Source organism: Suncus etruscus, chromosome 18 (genome assembly GCF_024139225.1).
Source record: "Suncus etruscus isolate mSunEtr1 chromosome 18, mSunEtr1.pri.cur, whole genome shotgun sequence".
In the NCBI taxonomy this organism is placed as follows: domain Eukaryota; kingdom Metazoa; phylum Chordata; class Mammalia; order Eulipotyphla; family Soricidae; genus Suncus; species Suncus etruscus.
This window is the reverse complement of record NC_064865.1, coordinates 5,023,623-5,045,103: the sequence shown is the minus strand read 5'-3', so window position 1 is coordinate 5,045,103 and position 21,481 is coordinate 5,023,623.

The window sequence follows — 21,481 nt, the reverse complement described above, 5'->3', positions numbered from 1 at the left end:
GTGATGCCTCCCATCTTCTTTTGCCCAAGAATTGCTTTAGCCATCCATGGATATTTATTATTCCATATGAATTTCAGGAATGTTTGATATATTTCTTTGAAAAAAGTCAAAGGTGTCTTTATAGAGATTGCATTAAATCTGTACAGTGCTTTGGGTAAATTGCTATTTTAATTATGTTAATCCTCGCAATCCATGAGCGGGGTGTATGTCTCCATTTCCTTGTTTCCTCTTATTTCTTGAAGTAATATTTTATAGTTTTCTTAGTATAGGTCTTTTACTTCTTTAGTTAACTTCAAGATATTCGATGATTTGAGGCACAACTGTGAATGGGATTGCTTTTTTAATATCTTTCTTCTTTTTCATTATTTGTATATAGAAAAGCCACAGGTTTTGCATATTTAATTTGTATCCTGACACTTTACTATCCAAATCCTTTGTTTTTAATAGCTTTTTTTGGGATTTTCATGTCTTCTGTAAACAGTGAGAGCTTCCTTTCCTATCTGAATGCCTTTAGTATCTCTTTCTTGCCTAATTTCTATGGCAAGTACTTTCTGTAATATTTTAAATAGAAGTGGTGAGAGGAGGCAAGGTTGTCTTGTACCAAATATTAGAGGAAAGGTTTTAGGTTGTTCCCCATTAAATATAATCTTTGCCATGGAATTGTGGTAAATGACTTTGACTATATTGAGGAAAATTTCTTCCTTTTCCATCTTGTTGAGACTCTATCATGAAATGGTGCTGGATCTCAATACTTTCTCTGTATCTATTGCTATGATCAGATGATTTTTATATTTTCTTGGGTTGATATGGTATATTATATTGATTGACTTGTATCTGTGAAACCATTTTTTTTTTTTTGGTTTTTGGGCCACACCCAGTGACGCTCAGGGGTTACTCCTGGCTATGAGCTCAGAAATCGCACCTGGCTTGGGGGACCATATGGGATGCTGAGGGATCAAACCTAACTCTGTCCTAGGCTAGCGCAGGCAAGGCAGGCACCTTACCTCTAGCGCCACCACGCTGCCCCCCCATCCTTAAATCTCTGGGATAAATCCTACTTGACCATTGTCACCTCATCTCCATCTTCTTGTGTAACCTTACCTGATGGTAAGACCAGCCCATTTCTGGGAGGAGTCTTTGGGAGAAAACAAAAGGATGGCCTCATGGGTGTAAAGAGATTCAGAGGGGATTCAGCAAGAGAGATAACTGGCAGAAACAGGTTGAGATGTCAGGGCTGCTGATGAGAGCCTGCTGAAAAGGTTAGCCTAGGTGGCTAGGGTGTATTATCAATAAAGCTTCATGTCTCCTGAAACCTGACTGCCTGATCATTTCCTCATGGCAATCCTGATATCCTGAGGCCCACCAGATGGTAGAAGGTGCAGGCCCGTGGCCCAGGCCTGCAGAGAAAGGCCTCACCATTCCTCCATCTCACCATCATCCAGCCCCATCTAGGACTCGATAATTAAAATGTTTTTCAACTGACCATGATGTATAAAATTCTTTATGAGCTGTTGGATTCTATTTGCTATTATTTCATTTAGGATCTTTGATTCTTTGTTCATCAAAGATATAAGCCTATAATTCTCTCTCTTTTTTTTTATGGTATGTCTGTCTGTGTTTGGTATCAGGGTGATGTTACATTCATATAAACATTTTGGGAGTGTTTCTGTTTCCTCAGTTTCCTCAAAGAGACTAAAAAGTATTGTCCTCTTTAGAAGTTTGAAAGAATTTACTAGTAAAACCATATGAGCTTGGACATTTCTTTTGGGGAAGTTTTGATTACCATTCTAATTTCTTCAGTAATGATAGGTCTATTCAGGTATTACAGATCAACCTGGTTCAACTTTGGGAGATTATAGGAGTACAAGAATGTATCCACTCTTCTAGGTTCTCTTGTTTTGTGGCATAAAGATTCTCAAAGTAATCTCTAATTATCCTTTGAATTTCTATAGTATCTGTTGTGACATTCCCCTTTCTTTTCTGATTTGATCAAGTTTCTCTCTCTTTCTTTGTGAGTCTTACTAATGGTTTATTGATTTTTGTTTATTTTTTCAAAACACCAACTGTTGCTTTCATTGTTTTTTTGGATTTCCAGTTCATTCATTTCTGCTCTAAGTTTTATTATTTCCTTTCTCCTGCTTGGCTTTTGGCTCATTTTGTTTGTCACTGTCCAATTTCTTAAGTTGTGTCATCAAATTATCTGTGTAGTCTTTTTATTGTTCCTGATGAATGCTTATAAAGGTATAAAATTTTTCTCTTAGTACCACTTTTGCTATGTCAAATAAATTTTGATAATTCATTTCTTTGTTCTCATTTGTTTCTAGGAATCTTTTGATTTCCTCTTTGTTTTCTCTATGACCCATTAGTGAGCTGTTTAAGTTCCAGATGTTAAAGTTATTTCTCTGTTTGTTTTTAATTCACTTTTTTTCCAATGCATCATGATCTGAGACGATATAATATCTATGTTATATATTATTATATCTATATAATTATATCTATTTATACATCTATATAATATAATATCTGTCTTCTTGATCTTATGAAAATATGTTTTTATGGTCTAGTGTGGTCTATTTTGGAGAATGTTCCATGTGCATTGGAGAAGAATGTGTATCCAGCTTTTTTTGAAGAACGCTATATAGATGGTATATATATATATATATATATACATACATACATACATACTATATTATATATACCCTATATAAAGACTATATATAGTATATACTAAGCCCCTCTCTTCCATTTCTTCTTTTAAAACCAGTAAATCCTCGTTGAGTTTTAGCCTGGTTGATATATCAAGTGGTAACAGATCATGCTGAAATCTCCCACTATTCTATTTTATTTATAATATATATATATAATATTTTAAGTCAGAGAGAAAGATGGAGAATGGTCTCACTCATCTATGGGTTTTAAGAAAATTGGAAGACATCTCTCAACAATTTTCAGAGACAAAAGAGAGGAGGGCTGGACATTACAGCCCACAGAGAATGATGAGTTAGAGAAATAACTATCCTAACAATGCGAACTATCCTAACAATGAGAATGTATGAGAGAAATAGAGTACAGGTAGGGGCGGGGTAGGAGGAGGAATATTTGGGACTTTGGTGGTGGGAATTTTGCACTGGTGATGGGGGGGTTTCCTCTTATATGACTGAAACCCAACCACAATCATGTTTGTAACCAAGGTGTTTAAAAATATTATTAAATTATATATTTTATTATATTATTATGTTAAAATATATTTTATTTACAATAATATATTTTAAATGATACCTTTCTTCAAGTCTATTAGTGGTTGTTTTAAGTACTTTGATAGTCCCTTATTGCTTGAAAATATAGTTAGTAGTATGATTTCTTCCTCATATACATATCCCTTTATTATTAAGAAATTACCTTTTTGGGTCTTATAACCTTTTAAGCCAGAAGTTTATGTTTTCTGATATTAGTATGGCCACTCCAGCCTTTTTAAAGATTTGTTTGCTTGTGAGATTGTCTTCCAACCTTTTAACTTTTTCAAAAGTGTTTCTTTCAGGCATCCAACTATCGGGTTCAATTTTCTGATCCATTTTGCCACTCTGTGTCTCTTAGCTGGTTCATTTAGTCCATTGATATTGAGAGATATAATTGTCATGGGATTTTGTGCCATGATTTTTTAAAAGTTTGGTGTGATTGTGGGGTTTGTCTTGTCTTAAAGTAGATCCTTCAGTACTTCTTTTAATGTTTTTTATTCTGTAAAGTTCCTGAGCTGTTGTTTGTTTATGAAGCTGTGTATCCTTCCTTTAAACCTAAATAAAACTCTGACTGGGTGAAGTATTCTTGGTGAGGCATTTATTTTATCTAGGTGTTTCACTGTATTTCATCATTTGCCTTTTGTCCAGAGGGTTGCTTGTGATAAATCTGCAATGAATCTTAAGTTTGTTTCTTTGTATGTAATTTCCCTTTTTGACATTGCTTCTTTTTTATATCTATCTCTGACTTTCATCATTGTGACTAAGATGTTCCTTGAGATACTTTTATTTGGATCTCCAGCTTAGGTGCACTTTGGGCATCCAGAATGTGAATTTACGCTTTCGTCAGCTCTGGGAACTTTGGCGATAATATCTTTTATTGTTGCTTCTTCATAGGTGTTTTTTTTTCCTGGCCTTCTAAGACCCCAATGAGTCTTATGTTGTTTCTGTTGAATTTATCTGAAAGGTCTATTGTTGTCTGTCCATTTATTTTGAAGATTTTTACCATCTTCTGTTTATTTTAAGGCTCTTTTCCAGCTTCTTCTATTGAATGGAACTGTTATGCAGCTCATCTTCCAGCTCACTGATTCTGTCATCAGCATCTGTTACTCTGTTGGTGAGGCATTTCAGTGAGTTTTTCATTTTGCCTTCCAAGTTTTTAAGTCCTAATATTTCTGTTTAAAGTTTTCTCATTTTTACTTTCATATTCTCTTACTTCTAATTGACTGTTCATTTCATTGTTTATTTGAGTTCTTTGACTATCCTTAACAATCCCTCTCTGAAGTCCTGATCAGAGAGGCTATATAGCTGACTGTTACAAGTTGTATCTCTAGAACTACCATCTTCATTCACTGAGTGTGGTGGAATTCTGCATTGCTTTGTCATTGTGACCTTTAAGGTGTGGTATTGTTTTTATTACATGTTGTGGTGGGACTCCTTGATTAGAAAAAATGCTTGGCTAAAGAGTGAAGTGGAGTACCCATGCTCTAATCTGGACTCAGTCAACCCAGTTTAGTTCATATGGTGATTTTTAGTCCAAATACTGCCCACAGCCTACAGCCACTCCTGCCACTGCAGGTCAACAGTCCTTTTTTTTCTCCTGGCCATGATGTTGTCTGGGCACACTGTTCATGCCCAGCTTTGAGCTATATGACTGAGAAGCGATCTTGCAGACTGCATCCAGATGTGGCTTAAAAACTAGTCACCCCAAAATCTCATTCTTCCATATCTGACCTTCACACTGCCCCCCCACGAAAGAAAGAAGCCTAAGGCCATTCCCAGCCTTCTCCCCCACATACTCCAGTGATGCCCCCCAAACCTATTTTGCCTAGACAGACAATTCACAAAGACATCTACAGCTTGTGTCAATACGTTGACACTTGGGAGTCAAAGAGAGGAAAGCTTTTATTATTGTTTGCCATTTGAAAATGATTAGCCAGCAGGATGATGTGTATTGAAGGAGACAGCTTGCAGTTAACATCCCGGGGAGAGCTCCCTTTCCAGACCTGGGTGAGCCTGCACCACCTCCTGCTTTCTCTAGTGGGGAATGCTTGGTGCCAGACTTGGAGGCCTACCAACACAAACTAAAGGAATAAAATGCCTTCTAGACAGGAGGCGGGACATAGGACACTGGAGAGTGAAAATGCTGAGAATTTTAAAGGGATCATCACCTCAGCAGGAGAGCAAAACATCAGTCTCAGAAAGAGCAGCTACTCCAACAGATGGTCCCTTCTAGTTCAGAGGCTCTGGTGCTAGGTTATTGCATGAGCCACTCCATTTGCTGGATTTCTTGTGCAGGGCTCCACCCAGATCAGGACCTCCTGCCCTCTCAAGCAGAAGTAGCATGGCCTAGCCTAAAACAATATAACGATCTAGGGGAACCAAGCTCACCAGGTGCTATGACCTATGGGACTAAGTAATGGAAGTATTTCATGAGTACAAGATCTCCATTTGGGGTAATGAAAAATTGGATGTTGGTTCAATACTACGACCCTCATAGAATACTTGACTTGAAATAGTTAAGATTTTGTGTTCTATGAATTTCATCTCATTTTTTTAAAAAGAACTCTTAAGAAAGCAAATACTTCCAGGATCCTGTCAACCAATATATATTTTTCTCTGGCTCTGTCTCCTTATCTACCGATAAGGAGAAAGCACTCTGGAGTTGCTTCCGTTACTCACAAAATCAAAATTTTAAAGAATCTCAAAACAGAGTAAATCAGATCAACAAGCATCTAAAATTAATTGATCTGCATGGTCTGGAATTGGCAAGTGCCTGCAATTCTCTCATGCTTCCTTCTGTGAACTCGGATATGACTTAGAGGACCCCTAAAGGTTGCTCATAAACAAATGATAAGTCTTGGGCTAAGTCTGTGCTACTTTATATTTGAATCCTACAACCTAATTTCCTTTTCAGCCATTAGCTAGAATTCTCCAGTAAAGCCCTGCATCAGGCCAGGAAGGATTTTTCTTAATATATGGTTTTGATCTTCATCAACCTTTACCAGTTCAAACTAAAAAGAAAAGAGGCTGCTGGGAGTTTGTACACTACCAATTTAAAGAAAAAATGAAAGAGGTCTCATTCTGTATGTAGACAAGTTGATCTGATACCAAGGAAGTGAGCCTTTGGCGAAAAGTATTTTTTACTTTGTGTGTCCACATAAAAACTTTAATAGAAAGCACATCACTCGACTCTACAAACCAAACGTGGTTTTGATTGAATCTGACTTACATTTATATCTGAAGTTCATTTGCTAACAATAGAACTGACTTTCTCATTTGCCAACATCAATTTTGACCTGTTTTCACCTAAATTTTATAGATGTCAGAAAAAGAAACTGTTCACTACTCAATGGCATACCCTGGCCTTTTTCAGCCACACTTGCTTGAATTTTTGCAGCTCCTTTAAATTCCCCTTGTCACAAAAACTAACAATAAGGTCAAGTATTTCAGTAAGAAATATTGAATTATTATCCAAGTTTGTCAACCAGCCAAGAGCCTACAAAAGCTAACCACGAACTGCAGAAGAGAGCGGCTTAACCTCAGGCCTCCCGGCCTTGCCTCTATTGTATGGGGAAAGATTTTTGGCACTGGGGGCACTGAGAGGGCTGGAGAGGAAAAGGGGAGGGTGGATGGGTGGAATGGGAACTGGCTGGCTCACAATCACGTCCAAGCTGCCCTCCCTCAGGAGTGTCTCATTGCGTTCATTGCTGCTGCAATGAGCCAGCTTTGATTTTTCTTGGAGAGGACTCCAGGCACCCTAACATCTCAGCCATGCCAACCCCACGACACTGCCTAGCTCTCCTGATCCCCTGGCCATATCCCTGTCCATCAAGGCTAATTTCTGTGACAACATAAACTTCTCTGTGTAGCCAATAAACTCAAACCTGATGGAACTCGATGGGGCCAGGAAGGAGAATGACAAACTGGCAGGATATCAGGGCTGGAAATAGAACCCATTTTGCCAGCCAGTGGTTTGGGAGGGGAAGAGATAGATTTATGTGTGTGTGCATGGGTGCTTTATTTTTCTTAATAACTCTAATAAAGATCGCATTAGTCAATAAAAATGTCTTGCAGAGATAGACATAAATGCAAGGCCCCTAAAATGAATGAGATAAAGCCAAAACCTGCTCTCATTTTTTACTCCAAGCCCATAGTGGCCAAGAGTACAGGTCCTCTTCTTCCTTAAGGGATCTGGGTAGGGTGTTAAGTAGGGAGATGAAAGAGCAGGAGATAAGAGAGAATGAGTAAAGAGAGAGAATGAGAGAAAGAGAATGAGAGAAATAGCTAGAATAGGAGAAAATAAAAGTGTAGGAGAATTTGAAGGGGAGGGGATGGACTAACTTTGGATGACTATCCTGCAAGAAGACAGCTTTTGGGGAGAATGAAAGGTCTGTCTAATACCTCCTAAAGGTAATTTCTACCTGTTCAGCAGGTTATGTATGTGGCTTTGTAGGTGAGAACTTAGGTTTTCAAAAAATACACCCCTGAAATGAAAATACTCTGAATTCCCAAAGATGAAGATGATGATGGATTTGTACAGGAAGTGGAGTATGTGGTCAATTAGGGACATGGGGGGACTCCAGAGACCAAGGCTAGTTGGGTGGGTAGAAAAGATCCCAGGATTCTGTTTTAAGTTCCACATAGTAAATAGATATTACTTCACTGGAGCGCACTGAACATGCATCAGTCCAGAGAGAAAACATCTCAGTCATTCATACCTGTCCCCCTTCCTTGTTGAAGGCTGAACCAGTTTAGGCCACATTATGCCTGATACTATCACCATGTGCTTGGGTCTGGGTAGATAAAATTAAGCAAATTATCAGACCAATCACTTATTCTCTGCACTGAAACTTTGGTTTTAGGCTTCTAAGCATTTCTTATGTTGATCCACTCAACTGGTAAGCATTAAGATTCCACATTCCATCCTTTAATAGATTAAGTGTTTTTGGTCCTTAGTGGTGCCATTCTAATATTGACTATGGTTTTCTTAAGTAAACCACAGAGGTTCTATCTCTTCCCACTCTTTAAGGATCCCTGTTACCCATCTTATGAGCACAGATATGAGTTAGTGCGTTAAAGACACAACAATGCCTGGGGACATGTTATTTTTCTTTCTGGCAATCTGTACATGGGGTCTTCATGGTAGGGGAATTTATCACCTCCAGGCACGGAACTATTGGGGATAGAGAGGAATAGGCATGAGCTTAGCAGCAGACCTAGAACAATGAAGGCAGACTCAGAACAAAGAGGAGCCTCAGTCCTTCCAGAGTCAAGTTGTATCATCTCCTTGCCTTGGACAGGAATTGTCAACTACATGGGGCACCTCTATTCTTAGGACTCATCTCTGCAAGAGCATTTTCTGAATTGTATTGCTTGCCAGTTTCATTTTCTCTTCTTTTTCCTTTTGTTTTGGGGCTACATCCAGCAATGATCAGGGGTACCATGGCTCTGCCTTCCTGACAGTGCTTCAAGGATCATATGAGATGCAAGAACTGAACTCAGGTTGACCACATGCAAGGCAAATGTCCTACCCACTATACGATAGCTCTGGCCCCCCAGTATGTTTCTCTATTTAATCAGATGGTTATCTCTGGAAGGTGAGGATGTAGCTCACTCTTTTATTTCCCTCATGTAGTAAGCAGCTGATCAGTTTTGACTGGATTTAAAAGACATCAGACCTTTAACATCAGATCTTTAACACCAGACCAGAGTTAGTGGTCTTAAATAAAAGCAATATCAAATATTTTCATAGACAAACCAATTGTAAAACTATTACTGTTTCTGATAATCAGATGTCATAATACCTTTGAGTCTGTAATTACCCAATGCTTAGAAATTTACCTATGGGAGCCAGAGTGAGAGAGCTGTGGTAGGGCGGACCTGGGTTCAATCTCCGATGTCCCATATGGTTCCCCATACCAGGAGTGGTTTCTGAGTGCATAGCCAGGAGTAACCCCTGAGTGTCACTGGGTTTTGCCCAAAAACCAAAAAAAATAAATAACTATGTTGTGAGTTTTATTTGTTAATCTTACACATAATACCTATGTATCCATTATTACCCATGACTGTGGTTTTTCTCTTGTTTTTTTGGGGAGGTTTTTGTTTGTTTGTTTGTTTGTTTTGTTTTGTTTTGGGGCTACACCCTGTGATGCTCAGAGGTTACTCCTAGCTTTGTATTCAGAAATCACTCCTGGCTTGGGAGACCATATGGGAGGCTGGGGGAATGGAACCATGGTCCGTCCTAGGCTAGCTCAGGCAAGACAGATTGCCTTACCGCTTGCGCCACTGCTCCAGCCCCTCTCTTGCATTTTTAATTCAAGAGGCATTGTTAGCGCTAACTCAGTAAGCAGAAAACAAGGTACAACTGAAATAAAACATCTATATTTTTTCAAAACTTATTGTGTTTCATTTTGTTTTAAGTGGCCAGGTAACATGTTAATGAAATCAATGACCTCATATCTATATCCAGAACTTGAAACAAAAAATAGATTATAACATCTACCCTACATATTGAGAGTTGGGCAGGTGGTGTTCTTTTCCACTAAAGGAAAGTCGGCTTGAAACATATGGCCAACTTATAAGTCATCTTTTTCTATAAGTCTAAGACCAGACCTTAATAATCTTAGATTAAATTTCTAGCTCATGGGCCCGGAGAGATAGCACAGCGGCATTTGCCTTGCAAGCAGCCGATCCAGGACCAAAGGTGGTTGGTTCAAATCCCAGTGTCCCATATGGTCACCCGTGCCTGCCAGGAGCTATTTCTGAGCAGACAGCCAGGAGTAACCCCTGAGCAACGCCGGGTGTGGCCCAAAAAAAAAACAAAAAAAGTTTCTAGCTCATGAAACAGAATTGATCTATTGGTTCACCTTATTTTTATTCAGTAATATGTAACAAAATTTTAATAAAATTATCCATGCTCAGTATATTGAACATTCAATGCATGAGTATTAAAAATTAACAGAATCAGCTTGCCAAAGTTTTTCACAAATGACAATAGATTCCTAAAACTAGAAAAAGTAAATGAGTATCCATGTTTAAGGAAATGATAATGCAGAAGATGCTACTATTTAAAGAAAGAATATTTATTCTCTGAGTGAATAAATAAGGGGACTGCTTGGAAATTAATGTCCAACCCCTGACTTCCCCTCATCTATCTACAGGGTGATCCTGCCTAAGAGACTTGACCTCTCCGGGGTTCCATTTCCTCATCCTCTACAAATGACCACTTTTACCAATTCTGTGAGGAACAATGGGCTTCATTCTCCCTCTTAATGCTAGGCAGACTCTAGCTGCCTCTTGAAACTCCTCATAATTTTTCCATTCTAAAAGCTGCTCCAAATCTACTGCTAAGAACCACTGCATTGTCCCTTAACGTTCCGTTCCATTCGGCAGGTGATATATCATCATTCAGATTCAAGAAGGCCAAGAGAGGTTAAGTGGCTTGCGCAAGGTCACACAGTTAGTAGTGGTTAAAGATCTGGAACCCAGATCTTTTTGCCTCTTTCTCTGACCCTTCAATACACCACTCAACCCCCTGATGTAGTTAATTGCATGGCTGTTCCAACAGGAAAGAGAAAAGAGAAGCAACATATCCTCCCTAGCCTACATAAAAGCCAGCCACTTCTTAAACAGCAAGCCCCCTCCCCATATATTGAAGTGGAAATATAAGTGCCAAGTGTCTTACTAACACTTGATTATTTGAGGAAACAGGAAATGATATTGGCTATAAGCAAAAATCAAAACTCTGAATTCTCTCTAGAAATGAATGGCTCACTTTTTAATCTGTTTTTAGCCATCTGAAGTATTCCTGCATCTCCTTAAAAGTGAATAGCTCTATGGGCAACTCTAGTTGGACTGGATAAGAGAGGTGCTTTCCAATGCTTGAAACGTACAAAAAATAAAAACTTTCCACTGAAAGATCATGACATCTACCCTTGACACCGAGATCAGGGATGTCTCTTATTCACTAGAGAAAATAACAGAGGTTCTTTCCAACATGCTATTTAAAGTTGGATATGCAGTCAGTCTTCCAACATATTGCTCTAACTATATAGTAGGTCATTGATCTTTGCAGAAACAAGAAAAAAAAAAGGCATAATGTGTGAGAGGGCAAAAGGTCACTTCTGCTCTCTGGAATCTCAGTAAAATGAGGTGTTAATGCCATTTAAAGTCACAGTTTTAAGGAAATCGGGTATAAAATGTATTGAGATGATCAGAGAGAAGCCTACCCATTGAAAGAACTCTGAATAATTTGGCATAGAAAGTGCTCTTGCTCCATTCTGGGTTCCTCAAGCATAGAACCCTGAACATGAAGTAGCAAGTTTCTCCAGGCCTTTGGTGGCCCAGTTCTCACCACTATGCAATATTGCCCGGCAATGATGCTTGTTCAGAAATGGGACAGTTGTGTACTGCCCCTTTGTCAGGTACTGAGAAGGAACAGAGAACCACTCCTGGAGAGTAAAGCTCTAAAGTTAACTGTAATTTCTTGGCTTGGGTCTTTCTTTGGTGAGATGAGGGCCAGTGCTGCCAAATTAAGTTCAATGTCGTTTCCAGTAGCAACATTTACACGAAATTCAACACATCTAAATGAAAAGGCTTGGAAGATATTACAGATTGGGGACTGAGGTCAGGATAGGGTCAACATTTCTGTTCTGAATATGTCGATGTGTTTTATATTGACAGTTCATATGATATGATGCCTGAGTTCTTTTAAAGAAGGAGTCCAAGGTAAGCCAACTGCCAAGTTTCTACATGATACTTAGTAGAAAAGTAGTTTATAAAATGTATATAAAATATTACTTTCAAAGAACAACATTCTTTGAAATGTCAAAATCATAATTTTTAAAAGTTGTTCCAGTTGGAGCGCCAACCCTACTGTGACTGAAAGTAACTGAGGAGTTTATATAAGCTTTTCAAAATAATCATCTTAATTAGTATGGCTAATAATCAGTACCATCTAAGTTATAGTTATTATGTCCTGGACACTTTGATAGACTTATTCCTATCTCATTAACTCACTTACATCTCTTCACCACCATTACTGATGATAAAGAGATTGTGCCTAAAGTTTAGCTTAGGGACCTAGTTTTTGAATCAGACAGATCTATGCTTTAGTCTAAATAACTGAGTCAGCTTAGGCAAATCTGAATCTCAGTTGCATATCAGTAAAAAAAAAAAAATAGATGCTGGGCTGAATAGTACAGCAGGCAGGGTGCTTACATGTAAACCAATTGGGTTTGATTGCTCATACCTCATATAATCTCTGGAGTGTTGTCATGGGTGGTCCTTAGGTGTAGAGTCAGGCGTAAGGCCTGAGCAAAGAAATAATAATAATAAACAATAATAAAATAAGTCAGATGTCAAGTGTACAATGAAAAGTAAATAATGGGCATTATTACTTTTAGCTGCCATGTCATGCTACAGTATGAAATTTTACTTTTCCCCCATGACCTTCAGTGCCATCCAAAATGGGGAAAGAGGAAAACCATCTTTGCTCCCCATTCCTTTTTGACAAGTAATTCCTACTAGTGAGATAAAGACCAAGTGAACTTCAAGGAGCAGCCTTGAAAGATGACTTAAAAGGCTCAATCGCATGCTTTGCATATGGGGACACCATTTTGATCCCTGGTACCAGATAGTCCCCCAAGTAATACCAGATGTAGTACCCAAAATAAAATAAAATAAAATAAAGCTTAAAAAATGAAAACAAAAGGAAAGGAGCAGTGAGTGAGTGAACAGTCTTAGAAGAAGTGGTAAGAAAGGGTAGCTAGATAGCTGTGCGTGGTGGGTTGCTGGGAAGGGGGTGGTTCTTAGGAGAAGGAAACATATAAAGAGGAAAAGGAACAATGGAAACTTTTTGGAGCTGGTACAACCCTCTCTATGTGCTTCTACCAGGCGTCCCTTGTCTCTCAGTGACTCACTTGCTGGCCTTGGAAGAAAAGGTCCCAGGAGAGAGCTCTGGTACGATGGGTGCCTCAGGTACCCTGCCCACTGGGAAGCACTTTGCCCTGACCCTCCGAGATAGTTGGAGCCCTGGCTTTGTGCACCCAAGTATTACCTGCTGTACTAGCCTGCCCTCCCCCGCCCTAAGACCCCTTGCAGCCCCCTTCAACCATCAGCTCTGGCAGCTCCCCAGGAAAGGAAAAAGTAGCATCTTGCATGTATAGCATAATCAAAAACAAAATAATGAACCAGAGATCTGATGGATTCTGACGGGGTGGGGGGAGGGAGCAACAAAGATGGAACAAAGATGCCATTTAAAAAGCACTGGCTCATGTTCAGGATTTCACTATTTTCAATGGCAAGCTCCAAAATTCCTCCTATTGGTGAGTATTTTTCTACAGTCATCGAAAGCCAAAAGGCTTGAAGTTTCCAACCTGCCCTCTTGGGGAACCATTGAGCCAGTCCTCTGGATAACTTGGCAAAGGGCTGGGATGGAGCAGGCTAGAAGATGGGGGCGGGTTAGGGTTATGGGGAGTGGGGGGGACAGCAAGCTGCTGGGATGAGGAACGGGTGCAGGAGGACACACTGTTTGCAGTTTCTGTGATTCTGTGATCTTTCTGCCAAACAGGGGTTTACAAAGCAAAACCTCCGGAGAATTCTCATACTTTCTGGCTCATTCTCCTGGTGTTCATCTTAACAGGAATCAGCTGTTTGCCTTCTCACTTCTACAGCATGTTTCTGAAGAAAACTTAGCATCTGGTCTGGCTATTATTGAAAACAAGAACATCCTGCTCTGTCGGGAGAACAGTACCACCGGCAATAAAAGAACCCCAGCATCTGTGCACAGACTTCCAGGGTTGCATTTCAGCTCAATCTCTGCTCTCTCTCCTTCTCCCCTTAGCTCTCGGTTCAAAATTCCCTGATGCATCCATCCTTTGCATCCGAGCCCTCCTTTCCTTTTTTCTGAAATAGAGTGGACATCTCCCCAACCCTTCCCCAGGAGGCGGGTTCACTGGAGCCTTCAGACACTGGCCGGCTCCTGCAGCACGATAAAGTTGAATTACCAGAGGAATTTTTTGGTAACAACTGCGGAAATGAAAAAGTAAACAAGCCTGAGACAGCACTGGTATTTAGACTCCAGCTTTTTGTTGTTGTTTTCATCTTTTTTTTTTTAAGCATTGGGCTGGGAGCCTGAAGGAGCCCTATAATATAAAAAATAATAATAAAAAAAACTCAGAGAGGTTTTATTAGTCAATAAAAAAAAAAACTTAGTTCCTATTAACTCCTTGCTCAAGTTCTACACTAGCTTCTTCCATGAGCCTTTTTCTCCCCCTCTCTTGTCTACCAGAAAAAAAAAAATACACATTGGTCCCTCTATCTTTCCATTTATGCTCTCTAAGTTCAGAGTTTGCCTTTCAGAAGTTTGCGGTTGAGGATTGTATTCAATAATAATCACTGATTTTCTCATCTGCGAAACCACTAATAAAACAGATTTCGATAAGGAGTCACAATTTCTCTGCCCCCTAGATCCGGAATGGAAAGGATTCCTTGAGTGCACCGCTGAACAGGAGAAAAGTTGCTGCGATTTTCAAGATTTAAGAATTAAATGAGCGCCAGGATATGGCTCAAAGGGCAAATGTACATACATGCTTTTTCATGTGGGAAGCCCAGATTCCATCCCAGGCACCATATGGTCCCATAAGTAAGTAACTAGCAGGGTGAAGGCCATGAGCAATTCTAGAGGATGGCCCTAAATGACCTTTGTCTGGCAGAAATAATAATATTAGAGGAAACAGAATCAGGCTAAAGCAGTCCTATTGGAATAAGTAGCAATCCCACAAAAGATGCCTCTGCTGTGGGGTTAGAAGAATAGAGAGAAACATGGAGAAAAAGAAAGTGAAACTGGTTGGTCAGGCATGGATGTAGTTATAAAAAAAAAAAAAAAAAGCAATGACCTAATTTAGGAAGGAAAGAATGTCAAAGGAGATTTAAGTACTACACATGTTGTATTAACACCCCACAATTACATGTTTTTGTTGTGGTTTTGTCATTGGCTGTGAGCTGTTTTTAAACAATACATTTGTACATTCGCATCAACCTAACATTCGTTTGCATTTGGGAAGACCCTGGTACCCTCACCATTCAAAAAGTCTCTTACAGAAATTGGTAATGGGATATGAGCACTGGTGAAAGGATGGGTGTTGGAAAATTGTAGAGCTGAAACTCAACAACTTTTGAACTCTGTATCTTGCAGGTGATTTAATTTTAGAAAAGAAGAAAAAGAAAAGAACAAACATGAAACCCTACCCAGAGAGAGAGTGCCTGTGGCCTAACCTCTTTCAGTCCCCAACCCTACATATGGTCCCCTGAGCCATGTGAACCCCTGCATGCAAAGTCAGGAGTAAACCCTGAGCACAGCTGGGAGCATCTCTTCACACACAATAAAATAAAATAAATAAAAACAAAAAGGACTGCTATTCTAGTCTAGACCTTATAATTCCACTAGACACATTCCTCTACCCCACCCCCAGCTTGGCAAACTAAGTTCTTCAGAACATTTATAGGGTTCAGGAAGTACATGACACCTCCCACTCTTTGGTTCACCAGAAGAGCATTTCTAGGGCTTAAGGAGTACACGGCACTCACAATCCCCCCAAATCTGGTTCTCGTTCAGAAAACAAAACTAAAAGGGATTTGTAGCCAGATATACAGAGTTTATACCCTGCTTTCCCCAAAACAGAAACTTTGCCCTAGTTTTCTTTTCCCTTCACCCACTCTTTTTGAGATGTAAAAGACCCACCTAGGATGGATTAGCATGAGATAGGTACTTTTGTCTGTTAACTACATCTGCTCCTCCCCCCTTCCATGTAGATTGAGTCTGTACTATAAAGATTGCACAGAAAGGACAGTTGGCTGAAAGTCCCCTGGACCTCATGCTTTTCTCCTTTATGACTGTCATGTTTTCTTAATCCATGCAGCGCCCCTGCTTCAGATCTGTTCACCTGGGATTAGATTACAGCAGGTGGAACCTTACAGGGATTGAATGGCAAGATTTATAAGAAGTGTGAAAATGTCCTCCCAAATGTATAGCTTGTTATGAACCAAAGATAAATTTGGTTATTTTTTTAAAAAAGAAAAAGAGCCTGGCTCAAGAGGTTGAATGTATGTTTGATATTTGTGAAGCCCTAGGTTTGATCCTGGTGTTTTCTGCTATTTGCCACCCCCCAACACTACCACCCTTCACACACACACACACACACACACACACACACACACACACACACACACACACACACAGCTGGATGTGACTCCTGTAAGAAATGATATAATAAGAATGACAAATAGGGGAGCATTCTCTTTCTATTGGTTATTGAGTAGAACAGAATAGCCTGGTACAAAAGGAATCACAAAATGAGCTATGTTTGGAATGCTAAAACAGAAAGGTTTGCTTTGTTTTGTTTTCCAGAAAACTCTGCTAAGTGGCAAGACTTATTGGAACAAGATAGAGAGTAAGAAAATGAATTAAAATATGTTTTAGTAAAAGTTAAGTGGTTTTCCAGAAACTTGATCCTTCTCCTCTCCAACCAGTTGAGCATGTCTGAACAGAGGTGCTGTTGAGTCAACAAAGTTTCTGAATAAAGGCCTCACTAAAATTAATAATGACCCTTCTTAGATGTCAGCTTCTCTGTGTTCCTGACATCTCAGGGTCCATCCTGTGTCTCTTGTTCCCTCTATATAAAGAGCCTATTTGAAGAAGAGTATTTGCCTCTTTACTGCTTATAGGATGAAGGTTGTGATTTTTTTTTTGTAGGAACAACAAAGACTGAAGGCAAATGAATATGGTTTCAAAGAACATGTATAGACTTGTGTGAGTTAGTGAGCATACTCTGTGGCTGTGGACATGGAGTTCTGTGGCCATTTTTCCAAGAATGGCTGTTCAGATTTTTCTCTTTCAACCTTCTCCTCTCCTTACCTTTAAGTCTGCAGGCACAGGCAAACACACACACACACACACACACACACACACACACACACACACACACACACACACACTTTTTTTGAAATTTCATTTCCAAGACTGTCATTTGAGTAGTTGCTGCTATGAAGCCCAAGGAAGTCAGTCTTTTTCAGGCTCAGAGGAATGGTGACAAGTGACGGGGAAAACTTATCTTTACTCAGCTCAAGATGTAACAGAAAATGACTACTACTTTTGTGTTGTTTCCAACCTAATTTTTCTTCTGCACTGTCTGAGGAGAGAGCTAAGAAGAAAGGGCAAAGGTGGAGGGAGGGGAAAAATTGGAATAAACAAGATGCATTGGTCTGGTGCGCAGGTCAGACTGTTGCATGCCTGCATACTCACTGTGCCAGATGGGTCAACCAGCTTCCTTCCTGTCTCCTCAGAAACTGTGAGCAAACATGTCGAAGTATGGAGTATGCTGGACTTTCCCAAAGAGGCTGGCCCACACTCAATAAACTATGGCAGTTAGTAGAGTCATCCCTCCACTTCCCCAGAAAAATGGCAACTCTAGCCTACCAGTCTAATTTTTGCCATTTTTGATGCACCAAACCATGTTCTCTTAAGTGATTTTAAAATCACTGGGACAGTCAGGCCAGTTGACCAGAGTGCCCACTTGTACCTGATAATGTGGGTAGGGTTATTTGCTTAAATGAGACAGGCAGGTGCCTCTTTCTTACTCTTTGCTACCTAAGTCATTAGCTTTAACCACTGTTTCAAGAGGGAATGAAAAATGAACTCTTGGAGATCTTTAGGGCCTGTTCTCACTGACTGAAGAAGGGTTTCCTCTACCTCCTCTCTTGCCTTTTCAGACTGTTTTCAAATCCCATAAATATAAACATGTGGCTCTTCAACCGCATCTGTAGATAATAACTTCAGGGGGCTTCCTGTTTACATGGCAATACCCATTTCCCAGCCAAATAAACTCTGTGACAGAGAGCTGAGGTGTTTATTGGGCCAGTCTCGGCTGGGATCGAGTTAACAGGAAACACCCACTCTCAAAGAAATGTCCGATGATTAAATATTTGGGGGTAGGGGGCACAAGGGTCAAAAACACTGGAGAAATGACTTTCTTCTTCCGCCTGGTGTTTCCAGGAGTAACAGAGTTAGCCATGATAAATACAGCCAAGCCATGCAGACCTGACAAAACAGAGCAGCTGTGCTGCCCAGTAAAGCAAGGAGAAGAGAAGAAATATGAGAGAAAGCCAGGAGCTTCCCTCCCCACACATCCCAACACATCAGGGTACCACCAAGTGAAAAGAGGAGAAAGATGATATTCACTCATCACTGTGTTAACCTGGCTCTTATGAATTCTCATAATAACCCTGTTAATACAGTCTGACCTAAGAATTTAGAGAGTTCTTAATTCAGAAGTTCTCGTGTGTGTGTGTGTGTGTGTGTGTGTGTGTGTGTGTGTGTGTGTGTGTGTTTTATTTCCCAGGAAACATCTGACATCTGAAGATAGTCTTCCTTGTCACAACGAGGGCAGTGCAATGGCATCTGGGTAGAGGGGCTACTTATATACTAAGCAGAGGTCCTGATAGATGTCTTCTAATGCAAAGGACAGCTCTCCCTACACAAATACCCAAGGAATGATCAGGCCTGCCACATCAACAGTTCCATGGTATAGCTTAGAGCCTCCAAAAGCAGGAAATGAAGGAATCCAGTCATTCACTCTCCACCCTGCTGTTGGACAATGTTAGTGGGAAAGAGCCGTGTTGCCCATCTGTTTGCATCACGCTGCTGTCTAACTTTTACAAAGAAATAAAGATACCCTCAGAGAAAGATCTGCAAACAAGTGTCCTGGCCTGCGCTCACTAAGTGATTTTAGGATGTTGTTTCATCTTAGAAATGAGTTGTTTCCACGATTTCTCAGAAAGAGTGTCAAAAGGGTAAGAATGAGCAGATCGTCTCAAAGGTCTCTCGTGCTTAGTGTGATGTGGGTCACCACCCAGGCACTGAGTGCACTGTACCACATTTTCTGGGTCTCACTTTCAAGCTGTAGTCAGCTGAGGCCCACAGAAAGCAAAGGGCAGAAAGAGCAACCAGGCCTTCAGCTTTCCTGATAGGAGATTAAACAATGGTCCAGAAAAAATATCTCCAAATAATAATTTTACTCACTAGGTAAAATTTTGCTGAGGCTAAAATCTCTCAATTCTCATCCTTGGATTATGGTTTGATTTTCCTTTAAAAAAAAAATAGGTCAAGTAAAACAAACCACCTAGTATAGCTGGGCTATCTAGGACCTTCTAACTACAACCATGGATTCATTGCCAAAGATTAAAATCATGGAAGCATGCAGGGAATCTTCCTTTCTGACACAGGCTAAGGAAGTGAATTTACTGCTATATTTCTCCCCCAAGCCTGTCCCACCACCCTGCAGCCCTAGGAGTAAGATAAAACAAGACCATGCTTTCTAAGATTTCCCTCTCCCTCCCCTCACCAGTAATATAGGATCTCAGCTCACATTCAGCCCTGACAAATCTTATAACAGATGAAGAATGAAGTGGCCAGGTGTAAGCAGAAGGAAGTGTCAGACAAGAGAAGGAACCGCGGAGAAAAGACCCAATGTACACACATAACAAAACCAAAAAAGCCATTTTATTGAAAATTCAATCCAAACTTCAAATTAATATTACAATCATGAGAAAAATGCCAAATAATTCAATTTACAATTGCAACATACAATACAAATAGTCCCTTTGAAGTTAAGAGTAAACTCATCCACAATCATGACTTGTGGCACAAAGCAGAATTTGTACAATATGTGCATGGAAAGCAATCTTGGGCAACAGCAATTGGAAAAAATAAAAAGCTTGTATTTACACATAATGCTACAAATATTTTTTTGTTCCACAGAAATCTAAGAATGGTAAAGCATATCCAAAAAATGGAATTTTATTCAGAATACCTAAGAACTTACTGTAAGTTATGGTTTTTGGCTGATATATTTCAAAGTACTGCATTAAAAAGCAAACAGTTATTTGTAAACATGAAGTAAACAAACATCTAAAAATGTCTCACATAGAAAATATCTCTTAAATGAATCACGTTTTTTTTTTTTTAAGAACAACAAATCTAAGGCTCGGAAAAATTTGTCTTTTACTTTCTAATGTTCTTTAAAATGTTGTAGGAAGAATAAAATATTGCAGATAAAATTATTGTTTTTACTAATACTTTGTGTTTCCATGTATTAACCAAGAGTCTGAGTTAGTCTCTTTCCTGGGGATGGAGGGAATTCTTTAAGCCAGCACACATATCCCCTCTGAGGCTACAAAGGTTGTTTTCTATACCCTGTGAATTTTTTTACTCATGTTTAAAGGGCCCTGGTAGGGTAAGACAGGAAGAGGGAACTTAGCTCCTCTGCTGAATCTCAGTTCCAGGCTAGATATCAGTTCACTATCTAAAAACCAAAGCAGTGGTACCTATTCTGGGACAGAGAGCTTAAAAATGGTGAGACAACTGAAACAGATCAAGAGAAAAGAAAAAAGAAGGGGGAAAAAAAAAGAAGTAGCTTTGTCATGCTGTGAATTCAGCAATGTTTATGCTACATAATAAGCCAAGCCATTTGAATGTAAAGGAAATGGTAAGTTGGCTAGTGCATGGCTCCCTAGGTGTTGCTTTTGTCTTGGAATCACAACATTCACATGACCCAGTGTAAATTAAGGATTATGTTAAGAAAAATTTAACCCTTGGAAAAAAAATTTAGCCCTCAGGCCAAAAATGAGTAGAATTTGATCTAAGAATAAAAAAAAAATAAGAAGACTAAATTGCCCTCACTGGGGTAGTTGAATTAAGGGTAGAAGGAAGAAGTGCTTGAAGTTTTCCCAAGGAAAAAAAACTATTAAAGTGTTTTTGGGTTGCTGCCTGCAGCCACTATAATAACATTTCAACACAAAAGTATCCCTACAGTCACTCAGAATCAAATTGTGTACTGTATGTAAACTTAAAAAAAAGCCCTTTAACATTAAAAAATAATGTACAAATAGAGTACCTTTTTTATTAAATAGGATACAGCTGGCACTGGCTGTAACATTTTCATGTCAATTAATTAAAATTGAAATGTGTAACCAGACACTGGCTTTTTTAAGTGCTGCTGAAACAAAAACACACATTTTACACTTACAAATAAATGGACAGTGGCATGCTTCAAGCTACCACAAACAAACAATAAATAGAAAGAATTATTACTTCCATTTTACTTAAGTAATAGGAAAGTGGCTTATTTATCTAAGCAAACTTGGTATACAACCTTCAGAAGGCAAAGTGTTTTGTTTGGTTTCCCCTC